This window comes from Sarcophilus harrisii, chromosome 1 (genome assembly GCF_902635505.1).
Source record: "Sarcophilus harrisii chromosome 1, mSarHar1.11, whole genome shotgun sequence".
Lineage (NCBI taxonomy): Eukaryota > Metazoa > Chordata > Mammalia > Dasyuromorphia > Dasyuridae > Sarcophilus > Sarcophilus harrisii.
Window position 1 is genome coordinate 170,872,074 of NC_045426.1, and position 19,631 is coordinate 170,891,704.

The following is a 19,631-nucleotide window of genomic DNA, read 5'->3' on the forward strand; positions in this document are numbered from 1 at the left end:
TTCCCAACAAAACTCAGTTCCCACCTGTGACCTTCCACACGCGCGCCAGAGACTCCAGAGATCCCCGCTGCTAATGTTGCAAAGGGAAGAAGGAAGGGAAGAGAAAGGGGAGGGGGCGAGAAGGAGCAGGTGTGGCGCCGCCGCCTCCAGTGACCCATTCACCTGAAACTCGAGGGAGGGGGGAGGAGGAGAAGAAGGAGGCGGGCGGGGACAGACTGGTAGCTCTCTCTGCACATCAATTCTGAGCGCTTAAAGAGACAGGGTTTAGTTTCGGCCGGCTGAGTGAATACCCTCAGGCTTTCAGCGCTTTTATTAGGTTTAGCGCGGGGGAAGCTCCTTCCCTAAGGCGAAGTCTTGCTGCGCTCCAGTAAGGGTCTTGGTGAGCTGCATGATCGCCTCAATGCCCTAGTTTTCCTGGAAGGGTGTGAGCCTCCAGAACCCTCCCAGGTCAAATTTGGTATGCGTTTTAGTTGGAAAAGGATTGCTCTCCTTAGGCTTGTCCGAAGTGTGATCAGAGAATTGTTGGCAAACTGGAGGCCCAACTGTGTGAAAGTGACGCACGAAATGGTAGAAGAATCTTGAAAGGCGATTATTACAGTCGCCGTTGTGAAAAGTACCACTTTTCTGACACTTTCTGTGTGACTTTAAGCAAGTCACTTCATTTATTTGTGACCCAGTTTAATAATCTGTAAACCGAGGGGATTAAATTAAATTTTCTCAGGTTCTCTTTTCTGAGTCTAAAATCCTGTAGTGATTGATTGGCCTTACCTTCTACTGAATTGAAGATAAAGATTTGTGGGTACTCGGAGCGTAGGAAATTTTAAAAAGCAGTGGTGGGGGGGAGGTATGATTGTAGACTATTGCTAATGCAAATAGTGAAGTAAGTCCTTTTAACCCTAAATCTGAGGATCTTTTCACTATACTTTCTTTACATTTTAGTATACTGCTTTCTTTCCTCAACTCTCCATTCCATCCTTCACTCTCCTTTCAAATTTATTTTCCTAATTAGAGGCTACTTTTGGTATTCCCTTGGCTTAAAATTTTTCAGTTGGCTTCCCATTACCTATCCCCTGTCTGGCTTTAAAGGCCCTTTGCAATCTGGCTCCGTCCTCTCTTCCAATACTATTTCAATTACTCCCCATTCATACACTCTGTGATCCTAAGAATTGGTCCTGATTCCTTCCAGCAGTCTTCCACATCAATTTAACAACAACAACAACAATAAAAAAAAAAACTTCCCTGTCCCAACCCCAACCAGACCCTAATTCACTCTTCCTGTCTTGTGGTTTGTGAAAAATGGAGAGGGAAAACTTCCAAGTCACAGCATCTGGCTTTAGATCCTTCTCACCCTGCAACGATCTTTGTGACTTTGGAAGTCACTTAAATTCTCTGTTACTCAGGATCTTCATCCAGATGGGGATTGAACTAGATCAAGTCATTTTGATAAGAGTTCTACTCAGATACCTCTCTCCAGATGAAAGTGGTTTATCTCTATCTGTCTTTTGCTCCTGTTATAGTGGAACTTTTCTTATTCTCCCTATCACCCCTCTAGACTATACACTTCTAGACAACAGGTACTTTGCATCTTTGTATCAGACCTCTTACAATAGTAGCTCACTGGTTCATAGATTTGGAATGATCTAAGAGAAATGGCACTCATTGAATTTAATAAAAACAAGGAGATTGTATTGAATTGCTTTAAGCAGGCCTCCCATCCAAAAGATTTGATGCCTCTTATTTGCATTACCACTAATCACTGATGTAACAGAGATCTGAAGTACTATTTCTTATCCTATATGATTTTATATGTACAATAGCCATTGGGGTGGGGTGAGTAGAATTTGATTTATTACAATTCATGACATTTTGTTTGCACACATTGAATCTGGAACTTAAATTTCATAGTGAGCTTCATTTCTTTCTTTTCATATTTTAATGGCCTATGTGGCTAAAAATTAAGTCTGTCTCCCAATACCACCCAGAAGTATCCACATTTTGGGAATTAGAGAGGAAACTCTCTTCTGCCTTAAATTTTTATGGCATGTTGTGATCTTAAGTACCATATTATATAAAAATATATATGAAGTATTTTAAATGATGACTTTGTTATTGGATAATTGATTTCACTGGAAACCTTTTGCATTAAAGTCATCACTGCAATTATAATTTAATGCAGGTGTGTATTTTTCTGGATAAGGAAGGTTTAATTAAGTGGAAACTATAAAATTAATCCTTTAAATGTTAGTTTTAAGATTCCTTTAATCAGGGGCAGCTAGGTGGGGTAGTGGATAGAGCACCAGCCCTGAAGTCAGGACCTGAGTTCAAATTTCATTTCAGATACTTAACTCGTCCTAGCTGTGTGACCCTGGGCAAGTCACTTAACCGCAATAGCCTCAGGGCAAAAAATTCCTTTAATCATTTCCCAATATCTACTGTTTGTATAATTAAGCAATTGTCCCAGATTTATCACTGTCTTTTTAAAAATCTTAAACTTTAACATTGTAAATACATATGCTACAGAGAGAATAACTAAAAAAACTAAGCAGGTTTAAAAATATTACTTTGTATCATTTTAGAAACAAAAGAATAGTTTGTGAATAGTTAGCTTAGGCTGTTCTGCTAACATGTTCTATTAATGTTATAATTCAATAACCAAAACTGAATTGGATTATGCCATTTTGGAAAGAGGTCACGCACATCTGTCAGTGTTCCTGTTGTTTTAAAATTTTTTATAAGTGACTTAGAAGTGCAGGTATTAAATGCCGACCTTATTAAACTGACAAGAATGTTGGGAAACAATTAGGATACAAAAATGTATTAAGCTAAGAATGAGGAACTGAATATAATAAAATAAAATTTAATAGAGTTAAATATAAAGTTATATTTGGGTTCAAAAAATCAACCTCGTAAAGAAGCTGTGACTAAAAACCACATACACAATGACTAAAACAGTATAAATGAAAAGAATGGAAATGTCAACCAAATACTATGTAATTATAATAACCAAACAACCTTGGAGAAGAATTGAAAAAAATACACCTCTTCCTTTCTTTGAATGTGGGACCCTTCATGTGGAATACTGTTTATATAAATCTGTAGGTTGGATGTTTTTGATTTTGCTAAATTATCTTCTTTTTTTATGCATGCAGAGGCTTGCAAGAGAAGATCAAAGGATATATTAGTAATAGAAAAATCAAAAGACAAACAAAAATTTTAAGGTTTTTCCGTCTGTGCCTCTCTTTGTAACCTTTTAATTGAGAAAGCAGAAAATTCTCAGAGGAAAATAGAAATGTGTTAGTAAGTACTATGTTTCTCTACATTATTATAGTATAAAGTCAAGAAGAAGAGAAAGAGGGAGGGATCTCGACTATCCCATTTCCCATAGTGAATACAGTGACTAATAATTGCAACTCAGTTCATGTATATCTTTGGAAGTCATAAAACACTCTTGATGAAATTTTCATTTCTCTTCATATAATAATTAGTAGAAAGGTTTCCTGAAACAGAGTTTTGTGTGTCTGTATATGGGAAGGCCAGAAAGAAATAATTTTAAAGAAAGGTTGATGAAATGTGATGAGTAAAGTTAGTTACTCTTATCCCTGGTGTAATCAGAAGTTACATATGTACAATAAATGGCACATAGTAAATGTAAGGATTAGGATTCAGTTGTAACATATTTCCCATTCATCTCTGTATTCACATAGATTAGGGTTCAATTCAAAGAAGAATTTTGGGTAAGCACATTGTTTTTGGATAATTATAAATTTTTATCTAGTTTCCTGAAAGCTTAGAGGTCATACATATTCAGGTTACTGTAAAAGATCAAAAAGGAACCATGCATTAAAATTTAAAAATTTAAAATAAAAAAAAAAAAAGTTGTTCAGGGACAATTTGCAAAGAAATTGAAAAAAAAAAAAAAAAAGCATTCCTTTCTGTGTAATTTCTTCCCAGTCTTCACATAGGAATAGTAGCTTGAGAAAAGCACTTTTCTGAGACTCATAACTTTGATATAAAATAGGGAAAAGTGTCTGTTCCTTTCTGTCTCTATTTTTCTCTGCATCTCCCTTTCATTTTTTCTTTTCTTTTTTCCTCTGTCCCCCTCTTCCTTCTGATCCTCCTCTTTCTCCTTCTCTTGCTCTTTTTGTCTCTTCTTCTGTTTCTTCTCTCTGACTGCCGTTCTTTAGAACTAGAATGAGGTTGGGTTTTTTTGAGAGGCCATTAAATTTCTAGTAATTTCACTAATTTCTAGTTAATAGTAAGGTGTCCTATTAACACCTCCAGCTCTCAGTAATTTTGGCCAGGGAGTGACTGACCCTGCCTGTTCAGGGTCCATTCTTTTTTTCCCTCTTTCTCTTCTTATGTCCTTTTAACATTTTTTCAGGTAAGACAAGATCATCATCTAGTTATATTGGGTACTGAGAAATGACAAGCATGAAGTATTCACAGAAACACAGTAAGAAGTATGTAAAATGATGCAAGGTAAAATAAGCAGAATCAAAAGAAAATTATACAGGGTTACTACAACAAAATAAATGAAAAAAGGTCATGAAAAGGAAGTTGGAACTGTATGCAAATAAGAAAAAAAACTTCAGTGACTGAATGATAAAAACATTTTTAAAGAGAAAACAATATGAAAAATAAACTGTGCTAAATGCTAGGGATGCAAGTAGCAAATGAGGCAATATAAATAGCAAATAGAAAATGCTCTCCAATTTGGAACTATGTCCAAAGGGATTTAAAATTGCTTATATCCTTTGATCAAACAATGTCTCTATTGGGTATATATATCCCAAAAAGTTCATAAAAGAGGAGAAAGGACCTATATGCCAAAATGTTTGAATGAATGCCTCAGCATCTTCAAGAACTGCCCCTTTTCTAATGATTGTGATGTATAGATGAAAGATAGCAATAAAATATTTTAAATTAAATACTGTTAAAATTAAAGTACAGTGGCCTACCTTGGAATCAGGCTCTCCTTGCTTTAAGATCTTCAAAAGAAGGCTTCAATGAACACTGCCTAAGATGCTATATAGCCTCGTTTCTTAAAATGTGGTTCATATGTATACATATATTGTATTTGATTTATAGTTTAACATATTTAACATGTATTGGTCAACCTGCCATCTGGGGGAGGGGGTGGGGGGAAGGAGGGGAAGGATTGGAACAAAAGGTTTTGCAATTGTCAGTGCTGTAAAATTATCCATGCATATATCTTGTAAATAAAAAGCTATTAAAGAAAAAATGTGGTTCATGATGCTATCTGTGGTCTCTGGGTGTGGGGATTGCAAAATTATTATTTATCATCAATAAATGTTTAATTTGTATACCCTTTTTATATACCTATATACCTGGGGTCATTTAAAAATTTCTTGTGCAAAAGGGGTCATGAGTAGAAAAAGTTTAAGAAACCCTGCTATAGAGTATATTCTTTTTCAGAGGTAGATTATAGAAAGAGTAAAGTCAACAGACCCTTTCTTAGAATGATGTTGAAGGAAATGCTAATTTTTTCTTAAAATAACTTGTTATTGACAGAACCCATGCCAGGATAATTTTTTACAACATTATCCCTTGCACTCACTTCTGTTCCGATTTTTCCATTTCCTCCCTCCACCCCCTTCCCCAGATGGCAAGCAGTCCTATACATGTTAAATATGTCACAGTATATCCTAGATACAATATATGTGTGCAGAACCAAACAGTTTTCTTGTTGCACAGGGAGAATTGGATTCAGAAGGTAGAAATAACCTGGGAAGAAAAACAAAAATGCAAATAGTTTACATTCACTTCCCAGTGTTCTTTATTTGGGTGTAGTTGCTTCTGTCTAACTGAGTTAGCTCTTCTCTTTGTCAAAGAAATCCACTTCCATCAGAATACATCCTCATACAGTATCATTGTTGAAGTATATAATGATGTCCTGGTTCTGCTCGGAAATGCTAAATTTTAATTGCAGCTTGATGAAAATAAAGATAAAAATTTTCCCCTACCTAAGATCATAGATCCTTTAAAGTCTGTTCAAAGAATACTTGAAGGACCATGAACCCAGATTACTAACACCTGGATTACATGAATTTGAGGAATCACGGAAGATGGGAATAGTGTTGGACTTAGAATAATGAGAGCCCTAGATTTAAAAATTGTGCTGTTCAGCCTGAGCTTCCCTGAGAATCCATTTTGTTATCCTCAAAGAGGGTACAATATCTTACAGGATTATTTTAAGAACTAAATGAATTAATGCTAGTAAATTGTTTTGAAATTTTTGAGCATGGGGCAGTTAGATGGTAGGTACAATGGATAGAGCATTTGCTCTGAAGTCTGGAGGACTTGAGTTCAAATTTAACCTCAGATACTTAAGTTTCTACCTCTGTAACCCTGGACAAGTCACTTAACCCCAATTCCCCACACAAACACACACACACAAAGAAAATCTTGAGCATCCTGTAAATTTCAGCTGTTTTTATAATATTAAGGCGATGGTATAAAGTGCTCCTAAGAATTTCCCTAATTTTTAGGGAACACCATTCTCCCAGTCCCATTAGGGAACACAAAGAACACCATTCTCCCAGTCACCAACGCTTTACAACAGAGTCATCCCTATCTTTTCCCTCTCTTGCTCCTTTTGAAGATCCAGGCAGTTGTCACATTTGATCTTTTTGTGATGCCTTTACCATTCATATATTTCTCTCTACTCTTATTGCCAGTAGCTTCATCACCTCTCACCCAGGCCTAACTTGACAAATCTAATTGGATTCCCAGCTTCTGATCTCATCCTATTTTCATTTACCATTCATACATGACTACAGAAATTATTCCTCTAAAGCATAAGTCCAACCACATTACTCCCCAACTCCTGTAAGATAAAAATTCCTCACCTTTTCACTTAAATTACTTCACAATCTGCCCCCAAGCTACTCTCCTTGATTATTGCTCAATATTCCCTTGTAGAATTCTATATTCTAGCCAGACTGGCCTATTTGCTGTTTCTCAAACTCAGCATTGTCTACCTTGCCTTGGTGCTTTTGTAAATACTTTCCCCTATTTTTGGAATGCACAGGCTCCTCACTTCTGCCTCTTAAAATTCTTAGTTTCCTTCAAGTCTCCACTCATGGGGCACCTCCTTTAAAAAGCCTCTACTGTTTCCTTTAATTTTTAATGTTTTCTCTAAACTGCTTAATCTACACACACACATGTTTATGGGTTTCATTATCCTTGTTAAATGTAAGCTCTTTGTAGGCAGGGGTTTTCTTTCAATGCTTTACACATAGGTTTTTTACAAAATTTGACTTCTAGGTTATATAACCAACAAACTGGAGGACTACATATTTTCTCTGATCCTTAAGATCTCTCAAACCTCTTCAAAATAGGAGTGAGCACTAATAATAAGGGGATTACCGCTTTCTACATAATCTAAGAAAACAAAAAACACAAAAAGTTAATGACCTAACAACAGAGATTAATACCTAATCCCTAAAGTGCTCTCTTATTTTTTATTTTCTCAATCAGATGAAAAACAATTTTTAACATTTGCCTTAAAAATTTTGAGTTCCAGATTCGATCTCTCTCTTCCTTCCATAAAAGTCACATTGCAAAAAGAAAACATAGATCTCCATCCCCCCCCCTCCCCCAGGAAAAAAATAAAGTGGAAAAAAAGTATGCTTCAAACTGTATTCAGATGTAATCAGTTCTCTCTCTGGGTTTGGATAGCATTTGTCATTATAAGTCCTTCAGAGTAGTTTTGGATCACTGTATTACTGAGATTAACAAAGCCATTCACAGCTGATCATTCTGAAATATTGTTATTACTTTGTACACAGTACATTTCATAAAATTTTCTCCCCAAATAGTATTTTATTGTTTCAAATACATGTAAAGATAGTTTTCAACATTCATTTTTGTAAGATTTTCTGTTCCATATGCCCAAAGGGCTATAAAGCTGCATACACTTTGATTCAGCAGTATCTCTACTGGGTCTGTATCCCAACTAGATTATAAAAAGGGGAAAAGAACTCACAAGTGCAAAAATGTTTGTAGCAGCCCTTTTTGAAGTGACAGATGCCCATCAGTTGGAGAATGGCTGAATAAATTATGATATATAAATGCAGTGTTCTATAAGAAATGATGAACAGGCTCATTTTTAGAAAAGTTGGAATGACTTACATGAATTCTTGCTAAGTGAAGTGAGCAGAACCAAGAGAACATTGTACATAGCAACGAGATTATGTGATGATAAACTATGATGGACTTGGTTCTTTTCAAAAATGAGGTGATTCAAGGCAATTCCAATAGATTTGTGATGGAAAGAGCTATCTGCATCCAGAGAGAGAACTACTGGAGACTGAATGTGGAACACAGCACAGTATTTTCACCTTTTTTGTTATTGTTTATTTGATTTTTTTTCTTTCTTTCTTATTTTTTTCCCCTTTTGATCTGATTATTCTTGCACAGCAGGACAAATGTGGAAATATGTTTAAAAGAATTACACATGTTAAACCTATATTAGATTGCTTGCTGACTATGAGGGATGGAGGAAGAAAAATTTGAACATAAGGTTTTGCAAGGGTGAATGTGAAAAACTATTTTTGCATGTATTTTGAAAAACAAAAGACTATTATTATCTTTTAAATTTTAAAATAAAAAACCATTATGTTCCATTTTTTTCCTCTCCCTTACTTCCTCCCTTCCTAAGACAGCAATCTCATATAGATTAAATATATGTAACTCTTTTAAATATATTTCCATATTTATCTTGTTGTGCAAAATAAAATCAGATCAAAAGGAGAAACAAGTGAGAAAAGAAAAAACAAACAAAAAAGGGAAAAAGCTATGCTTAGGATCCACATTTGGTCTCCATCGTTCTCTCTCTGGATGCAAATGGCATTTTCCATCCCAAGTCTATTGGAATTGCCTTAAATCACCACATTGTTGAGAAGTCCATCACACTTGATCTTCACATAATCTTGTTATTACTATGTACAATGTTCTATTGGTTCTGCTCATAATGTGCTCTCTTTTTATTTTCAAACATATGTATAGATGGTTTTCAACATTCACCCCTGCAAAACCTTGTGTTCCAAATTTTTTTTTTTATCTCTTCTTTCCCCCCATCCTTAGATGGTAAGTAATCCAATATATGCTAAACATGTGCAATTCTTCTATACATAGTTCCACAATTATCATGATACACAAGAAAAATCAGATGAAAAAGGAAAAAAATGAGAAAGAAAATAAATGCAAGCAAACAACAACAAGAATAAAAGTGAAAATACTATGTTATGATCCACTCTCAGTGCCCACAATGCTCTCTCTGGGTGCTGTTGGCTCTCCCTCAAAGTGCTGTCTTAATCCTTCTTGAATGTCACCTAGCTCTAGATGGGCTGAACAAGCCTGTTCACCACCTTACAACAGAACTTAACTCTACTTTTCTTTCCTAAAACATGGAAAGCCAAAGGCCAGATGTTTTATCTATCTATAATGTCATCAGAGCAGCACACTTGATGCAAGTGAACTGAGAAACTGGTGGAATAGGGGCAGGGCACCAGCATGTGTGAAAGGCTCCATTAAACTAAATAAATAAGATTGACATGCAGTTGAGATCAATTCTGTCTTCCCAGAAGTCATTTGTGGAAGACTGAAGCTGATAAAAAGTGAATTATCCATTGGGGGAGAAGGCTGTGATTGCTTTGAGGTCTTGCTTCTAGAAGTCTACCATCAAGGGAAGAGTCAGAAATCGAGCAATAAGTGAATATAAGGAGAAAGACAAATTTACCAAAAATTTAAGAAGAAAAAAACTTAGTCTAAGACTTACAGAATAAATAGGATAGAAAAGAAAAATAATAAATATTGGCAGGTGTAAAATTGAGACATTTATTCATTGTTGCTGGAGTTGTGAACTGATTCAACCATTCTGGAGAGAAATTTGAAAGTATGCCCCAAGGTCTACAAAACCATCATACCTTCTGACCCAGAAATACTAGGTCAATATCCCCAAGGGATAAAATAAAAAAAGGAAAGGGATCTACATGTACAAAAATATTTATAGCAATTTTTTTTCTGGTGGCAAAAAATTGGAAATTGAGGAGAAACCCATCAATTGGGGAATGGCTGAATATATTGTAATACGTGATTGTGATGGAATATTATTATTCTGTGGGAAATAATGAGCAGGATGCTCTCATAAAAAAATCTGGAAAGTCCTCCATGAACTCAAGCAAAGTGAAATGTATTATATACAAAGAAAAAAAGCAATGTTCTATAATGACCAGCTTATAAATGACTTTGCTATTCTCAGCAGCACAAAGATCCACAACTATGAAGGATTTAAGATGAAAAATCCTATCCATACCCAGAAAAAAAAACTGATTGTGTCTGAATACAGACTGAAGCATTTCTCTTTCTCTATCCCTCTGTCTCTCTGTTTGTATATCTGTCTGTCAGTCTTGTCTTTTAACTTTTCTTAATGGGTTTTTTATTAGGGTGGGAGATCTATGTTTTCTTTGACAATATGACTTTTATGGAAATCTTTTTCATAACTTCATATGTGGTTTCATAATAGGGTTTGGAGCGGATAAGGGAGAGAATATAGAACTCAAAAAATTTAAAAACAAGTGTAAAAATTGTTTTAAATGTAACTGGGGGAATATTAAGTACATAAACATTTTTAAAAAGGGAAATTGAGGGGATGCCTATCAATTGGGAAATGGCTGAACAACTTATTTGTGATGTGCTATAAGAAATGAGGAGCAAGATGCTCTCAGAAAAATCTGAAATGATTTATATGAATTGAGGTTGATTAGAGTGAGCTGAGCCAGGAGAACATTGTACCCAGTAAAAGCAGTATTGTAAGAACATCAAGAAGGCTTAGCTATTCTCAGCAATATAGTAGTCCAAGACAATTAAGAGAGACTTATGACAAAAAAAATGCTATCTGTCTCCAGAGAAAGAACTGAGGAAATATGACTGCAAATTGAAGCATACTTTGAAAAACAAACCAAAAACAATAACCTTACATCACAAAGAGAATATGACCTTTAAATCATCTAAACCAAGGCTTCTTAAACTTTTTCTACTCACAATCCCTTTATGCCCAAGGAATTTTTATGTGTTCTCAAGCATATAGCTATACAAATCAAACATTTACTGATAAGGAATCAGAATTTTGCAATTTGGAACTATGCCCAAAGGGCTATCAAACTGTGCATACCCTTTGATGCAGCAGTGTCTCTATTGAGCCTGTATCTCAAAGAAATAATAAATAAAGGAAAAGGACCCATATGTGCAAAAATGTTTGTAACAGCTCTGTTGGAGTGGAAAGGAACAGGAAACTGAGTGATTGCCCATTAGTTGGGGAATGACTGAATAAGTTATGATATATTAATGTTATGGAATATTACTGTTCTATAAGAAATGACTAGCAAAATGATTTCAGAAAGATCCAAAGAGACTTAACATAAACTGATGGTGAGTGAAATAAGCAGAACCAGGAATACAATACATTGTACACAGTTATAACAAGATTATGCTATGATCAATTCTGATGAATATGGCTCTTTTCAACAATGAGGTCATTCAGACCAATTCCAATAGACTTATTATGGAGAGAGCCTTCTGCATCCAGAGGACTGCAGGTACTGAATGTGGATCACAACATAATAATTTCACCTTTTCTGTTGTTGTTTGCATGCTTTTTGGTTTTTTTTTCCTCATTTTTTCCCTTTTTGATCTGATTTTTCTTTTTAGCATGATAATTGTGGAAATATGTATAGAAGAATTAAACACGTTTAACATATATTGGATTACTTGCTATTTAGGGGAGAGGGTAAGGGAAAGGGAGGGAGAAAAAATTGGGGAACACAAAATTTTGCAAAGGTGAATGTTGAAAACTATCTTTGCATATATTTTGAAAATAAAAAGTCATTCAATATGGAACTATGCCCCAAGGCTATCAAACTGTGCATATCCTTTGATCCAACAGTTTCTCTACTGGGCCTGTATTCCAAAGAGATCATAAAAAAGGGAAAAGGATCCGCATGTACAAAAATATTTGTAGCAGCCCTTTTTGTAGTGGCAAGGAACTGGAAACTGAGTGGATGCCCATCAGTTGGGGAATGGCTAAATAAGTTATGGTATATGAATGTTATGGAATATTATTGTTCTATAAGAAATAATCAGCAATATGATTTCAGAAAGAGCTGGAGGACTTGCATGAACTGATGCTAAGTAAAGTCCAATAGAATCAAGAAAATGTCGTATACAGCAACAAGATTATATGATGATCAATTCTGATGTATATGGTGGCTCTTTTCAACAATGAGGTAATTCGGGCAAGTTTTGTGATGAAGAGAGACATCTGCATCCAGAAAGAGGACTATAGGGACTGAGTGTGGATCACAACATTGTATTTTCACTTTTTTTGTTGTTGTTTGCTTGCATTTTGTTTTCTTTCTCATTTTTTCCCTTTTTTGATTTGATTTTTCTTGTGCAGAGTGATAATTTATATAATAATGAGACTTGAACAAATTATTTGCTTTGCAAATGTCCCAGACAAAAGAAAAACAATAAAGTTAAACAAGTAGAACAACCAAGGAAGACATATATAATGAAATAAACTACCTTTCATTAAAAAAAAAAAAAAAGCTTCTTTGAATGGTTTAGAATGGGAGTTTGTGGAAAGGAACTAAAATTTAATACAAGCATATTTGATATAAGACTTTGAAGAGTGCATATATCAGGATCATTGCTCATACTCAGTCCTTAAGTCTCAACAGCTAACTTTCCTTGATCTCTGAGATCTCAGGAACATACCCAGGATTCCTGAATTCCAGGATTTTGGCATTGTAGTTTAAGACTCCTCTTCTCACAGACTCTGTGCACTAGTTTTTCCTTTCTTCTTTGAGTCCTTCACTTTGTCATCCTATGACAATCATGTATTGTGTGTTGCTTCAAGCACAGTTTAATTGGAAATGGAGTCTTTGCAATTTTTAAGCGTTTTAAAAAATTGATTTTTATTCATATCTTCTGCCCTTTTTGTTATTTATATCTCTTCCTTCTTTTAAGAGAGCTTTTCTTATGACAAAAAAAAAATCACTGAAATCAGCTACATTGAAAAAAATCTGATTTTATTTACAGTATTTCACACCTATGATTCTTGATTTCTATAAACAAGTGTGAAGACTTATCTTTGCACATCTCTTCTTAGGATTAAGTTCTTTATGGATTGCACATGTTTAACCTATATCAGATTGCTTGCTGTCTTGGGGAGGGAAAATTAAGGGAGTAAGAGAGGAAAAAATTGGAGCACAAAGTCCTACAAAAATGAATGTTGAAAACTATCTTTACATGTATTTGGAAAAATAAAATACTATTGAGGAAAAAAGAGTTTGTTCTTTATAATTTCATGATGTTCAGTTTCAGTTGTTTTGTGATGGTTATTTTTTCCATCTATAATGATGTGGTCATTGTATGTATTATTTTCCTCTCCAAGCTTTGCATCAGTTCATGCAAGTCTTTGCTTGATTCTCTGTATTCATTGTGTTCAACATTTCTTAGAGCACAGTAATATTCATATATAGTTATACAATATATATTCATGTATCATATTTTGTATCACTTGTACCATTCATATACCACAATTTGTCTAGCCATTTCCTAATGATAGACATCTATTTTGTTTGCAATTCTTTGCTACCATACAAAGTGCTAATATAAATATTTTGGCTTATGTGATTATTTTTGATAATGGCCTCCTTGTGATGTGTGTCTAACTGCGGAATTTTTGGGTCAAAGGATATGGACACTTAATTTGTATAACCCTAAATTGCTGCTCAGAATGGTAATACCAATTCACACTTCCACCAGCAATATATGAATTAATATCCCTCTCTTTCCATAGCTCCTCTAATGTAGACTATTCATCATTGCCAATTTGGTGGGGGATAAGGTGAATTCTCAGTTTTTTCATTTGTATTTCTCTTAATATTAGTGATTTGTGGCATTCTTCTGAAAAATGCTTGTTCAGATACTTTGACCACTTCTCTAAGGAAGAAGGAACTTCTATTAAGGGCCAAGTATTCTAGAAAACACAGTCTGTTTCCCACTTAAATCACACCTCCTACTCTACTAATAGAAAAACTATTATATAACACAATAGGCTTAGAAATCAAGAACCTTCAGATCATAGTCATTTTAAAATAGTATTTTATATAGTATTAGAAACTCATAACTAACAAAATGATTGGAAATCTTATATTTGAGTATTTTAGTTCCTTCCTAAATATAGATACACGATCTCCACATCTACATTTTTGTGGGTCAGTCATTTCAGTCATAACTGACTCTTTATAACCCCATTTGTTGTTTTATTGACAAAGATACTGGAGTGGTTTGCCATTTCTTTTCCAGCGCATCTCCCAGATGAAGATATTAAATCAAATAGGGGTAAGTAACTTGCCCAGGATCACATAGCTTATGTCTGACATGAGATTTGAACTCAAAGTTTCCTGACTCCTAGCCTAGCACTCTATTCACTGAGCTACCTAGATGTCCCTCCTCTATATAACAAAATCAAAAATTGAGGACAGTTATTTGTAAAATTCTATTATAGGGGGGTAAAACTGCCACCTTTTCCTCATTTAGCTGGTTAATCTATATGAAAAAGATTTTTGCTTGAATTATCTAGTTACTTGCCTCAATTATCCATTTTACTTTAGTATTAGATGGCCAACCTCAGAAGAGTAACTAGACATCTAGAGCTGTGTTTTAGTGAACTAAAATTTAAAGTGTGCTAAAAGTATTTGCAGACCTTCAGCAGAATATAAGCAATAGCCCCCCAAGTAGCAAGAATAATTAATAGGAAACTACCTGGCCCATTGAGGTGACTTCTTCCTTGCGTATATGCAACAGCCTCTTCAGCAACAACCTTACAACAGTATGTCAGAATTTTTTTCTCTTTTATCTTTTATCAAAATAGGGTGATTCCCCAAAATTCTCATCAGTTGAGGATTTATTTCCTATTGCTAGCCTCAGACAAGGTTTATGACATTTTCCCTGTGTGCAAAAATTCAGTATTATAGCTCTGGGTCATCTTGAATGCTCCTCAGATGGAGAAAGGGAAGACTCTTTTCTCATGCTAATCCATCTTCCACTATGCTACTAAAATGATCTCCCAAAACTATAGATGTGACTGTTTCACTTCTGACCTCACTGCCACTCCTCCACACTCAGTAAAACTCTAATGACTTCCTTTTAACTTGAGTATAAATACTGCTGTTTGTCATTTAAAGCTCTTCATAATTTGACCCATTCTTATTTTTCCAGTCTCTTGACATGTATCTTCCCTTCTACACACTCTTCAATCCAGCCATACCGATCTATTTGCTGTTCTTTATCCATGATGCTCCATGTCCCATCTCTGTTTTTTAACTGATTGTCCCTCGTGCCTGGAATTCTCCTTCCTAACTTCTACCTCTTAAAATCTCTAGATTCCTTTAAGACAATTCAAGCAATGCTATCTTTAGGATTCTTTTCTCAGTCCCCTTTCTCTCCCAGATGATAGTACCTTCTCCACAAGGTTATTTTACATCTACTCTGTATTTATCTTGTGTGTATTAATTTATATTTATGCTGTCTCCCATATGCTTCTTTAGGGCAGGGACTATTTTTGCTTTTTCTTTATATACTCAATGCTTAATATAGTGCCTAGCATAGAAATATTTACTGATTAACAAGATAATATAGACAAAGTGCATTGTGAATGTTAATGTAATATACAAATGTAGCTTTATGAAGACAAGGGAAAAAACAAAGCTGACCAAAATGTCAACATCATTTATTGTCTGATTTAATTTTGGCTCCAATGGTCCTTTATCCCATAGCCCCACTGAAAAAGGACTAAAGTCTGTTATCCCTTATCATTGAGAATTCTGATCCCATCAGTATATATGAGCTAGGCTGGCTGAAACTGATATACTTTAAGCATACTATAAAAGCATTTCTATTTGCTAAGGTTTTTTAGGAGATACATTTCCTTCACATTAATTAGAAACACAAAAAAATGAACTTGTAAATATAGTTCATTTACAGATTGCTTGATTGTGCATACACACATAAATACATTGTACAACCTTAATTGTTTTATTTATTAATATATGTACTCAGTAAGTGACCTATTTGGAAAGTCTTAGATTCTGTTGCAGAGCTCTTAAATGGTGACTGCCTGAAGAAAGTTTAACATGAACAAGAGAGTAATAACATCTACTTAACTTTATACTGCAGAATTTGTTGAAGATAGAGATTTCCATAGTTTTATTACCTGTAGAGATCCTCTATTCCATGGGAGTACTTTGCAACAAGTTGCATTTATTTAAAATAGATTCAGATAAAAGAAAAGAAAAAAAAAAAAAAAACTAGAACAGGGATCACCTGAAACCAAATAGATAAGAGACTGAGAAATGCAAATAACCCCCCATTTAATCCCCATACACTATCAACTAGAAAGAATTACCTTACCATACACAGACATTTTTGGTTGTTTTTCTTTTCAATAGTATTTTATTTTTTCATAACATGTAAAAATAGTTTTTAACATTTATTTTTGTAATATTTTGAGTTCCAAAGTTATTTCTCCCTTTCTCCCTTACCTCCCTTCCCAAGACAGAAAACAATCTGATATAGATTATACATGTACAATCATTTAAAATATATTTCCATATTTGTCATGGTACACTCCATTTGTTGAGGAGAATCAGGAAGAAGTCATGGGAGAGAACAAAGAAAAGGTGATATTCTAATTCCTACTTTGATATTAGAAGTTTCATATGCAGTACCCTGTCCTTAGTTCATTCCTCTAATCCTTACTCACATTTGCAGGTTGGGTGCTCAGAAAGTGCTGAGAAGATATTTTTTTCCTCAGAATCTTAGAGCTAACCCAGAGGGATTACATCTTTTACTGTTATCACACATACATTAAGGCTATTTACTGAGAGGGAATGGCAAGGACAAATATTACAAAAAGTTTCCTAAACTGAGGGCATTTTCTCAACTACTATATATGCAGTCTTTGTGGAGAGTGGGCACAAACTTAAGATAGGTGATATAATTGTAGTTAGATACACATGAAAAGAAAATATGGAACCAGGGAGTAGCTCAAAACTCTTTCCCCTGAGGAGTTGCTAAGGGGTACACTGGATAGAACATTGGCCCTGGAGTCAAGAGGACCTGGGTTCAAATCCTATTTCAGACAGTTACCAGCTATGTGATCCTGGGCAAGTTAATTCACATTGATTTCTTCAAAAAGCTTCTAAGTCATGTTCTTCCTCCACAGAGTCCCCACCAAGCTCTCTTTGGGGTATGGCAGTACATCAGATGAGTGACTTTTCAAAATGTGCTATGATCAAACAAGTGCCTTAGTGGTGATCTTTGCTATTGATTCTTCTTGTTTAAGGGATCTCTGACTCCTCCAGCTCAGTCAATCCTATATCCTCTATACTCATTCATTACTGATCAGAAAAGAATAAATACAAAAGAAATAGGCAACGTGCTTTCTATATTGTGGAAGGTAGGAAGAGTGGTTATATCTTGTCAGTTCTTTAGACTTTTTAGTCAACCGATCAATTGTCACTCCATAGTAGTAGCCCCTTAAATCACTTTTTTTTTGGGGGGAGGGGGCTGAGGCAATCAGGATTAAGTGACTTGCTCAAGGTCACACAGCTAATAAATGTCAAGTGTCTGATGCTAGATTTCAGATCTTCTTGACTGCAAGAACCAGAGCTCTATCTATCTACTTTGCTACCTTGCTGACATCCTTTTTTTTTTTTTCCTACTGTCTCTTTTATTTTTCTATCTTCTTCAATTGTATAGGTGAGTTCATCCTGTTCACATTTATAGTATAGTATTGTATATTAACCTCAGTCCTATTATACTTTTCCTTCTCTTTGTTTTTACCCACTCTTTAAAAATTTTTTTAAATTGTATTTTGTTTCCAAATACATGCAAAGATAGTTTTCAACATTTACCTTTGCAAAACCTTGTGTTCCAAATGTTTCTCCCTCTTTCCCCCTTCCCCCCCACAAGATAGCAAGCAATCTAACAATATAGGTTAAACATATACAGTTCTTCTAAATATATTTCTATATTCTTCATCTAACTGACACTCCTTAAATCACATTTAATTGGAAGAAGGCTCACCAAACCTTCTTGTTGAATGGAAACCAAACAGGAAATGTGCATTCTTTTTGTAACCTATCAATAAGAGCAAACCATAGCATCCCCTGAGAATCTTCATTGGCCAGTCTTCATATTATATGTAGAAATAGTCATGTTTTCTATCTCCATGGAATACTGATGTCTTTTATCTCCCAGCATTATATTTCCTCCCTAATTTGCATAGGCTGTCTTGTGTATTTGAAATACTTGCCACTATATCTCTTAGAATTTCCTAAATTCCTTCAAAGCTGAAATCCTGTGACAAGCCTTCTCTGATTCCTTTTAATTATTTCTCTCTTCACTCTCATATTATCTTGCATTTACTTACATGTGAAATGTTTAATCTTTTCACTTGTATATAAGCTCTTTAAGGGAAGGGCCATTTTTATTTTATTCCTAGTACCTAGTAGAGTATCTGCCATATATCTGATGCTTAATAAGTACTTTTTTAACCGAATTGATCAATCCATAAGAATTTTTTGGGTATCTACCAAGTGGGTGATACTATGCTGAAGTTATGGAAGATAGAATATAAGAGGTAGGTAGGTAGCACAGTGGATAGAGCACTGGAGTCAGGAGGACCTGAATTCAAATTTGTCCTCAGCTACTTACTAGCTGTGTATCTAGTCAAGTATCTTAAGCTAAACTGCCTCAAAAAAAAAAAAAAAAAAAAGATAACAGAAAAAATGTCATTCTCTTCAAGGAGCTGATAAATTAGAGAATTAGGATATTGAATAAAAAAAATTTAACAAATGGTAATATATGATGAGCTTTTCTAAATATTGTTTTCCTTTATTTATCTCTACTTGTTGCTTCTGTCATCATGAACTATTCTGGCCTCCTGCAATCTGCCTTCCATACCTACCATTGTACTAAAGTTATTTTATTATTTTTTTTTTTAATAGTTGTCAATGGCCTAATGTTTTAAAATTGTGTCATGTTCTGGTTCCTCTAACCACACTCCTGTCTTCTGGCCAGTATAGTAAGTTTATAATTAGGTAATGTAAAGTAACAATAGAAGGAAGTAAAATTGCAAAAGGAAACCTAGAAGTCACCTACAGACTGATCCAAAATTCAAAGAAGCATAATTTGCAAATTGTATCATATTTTAACCAAAATTCATATTCTGAAAAGACATACTAGACCAGAGGAAGCCTTCTAGATCCTGTTGTCAGACTCTTTTGGTTCTGTGATCTCTATATAGACCTCAGATAAGCTCTAGATTTCTGTAGTGAGACCAGGAGAACAGAAAATATTGCTGATGATTTTGTTATGATGTAGATATATTAACCTTAAAGTTTTACTGTCAACTTTAAAATGATTTGGATATGCTAATTAACTAATCCCAAAGTGGCACAAAGAAGAGTTAGTCTTTCCTGACCAAAATCCTATAAATGAGATTTCAAATTTCTGTCCCAACAGCCCTCTTTCATCTC

The 19,631-nt window shown here is 34.7% G+C and overlaps 1 protein-coding gene across 1 annotated transcript in view; it reads right to left on the reverse strand.

Moving 5' to 3' along the window:
- The window catches only part of OCLN (occludin), a 50,060-nt gene extending 49,773 nt beyond the window's left edge, over positions 1-287 (reverse strand). Inside the window, exon 1 of the mRNA XM_031966843.1 lies at positions 25-287. The gene's annotated coding sequence lies outside the window, so the exon portion shown is untranslated. The remainder of the gene's footprint in view (positions 1-24) is intronic.
- Between the last annotated feature and the right edge of the window lie 19,344 nt (positions 288-19,631).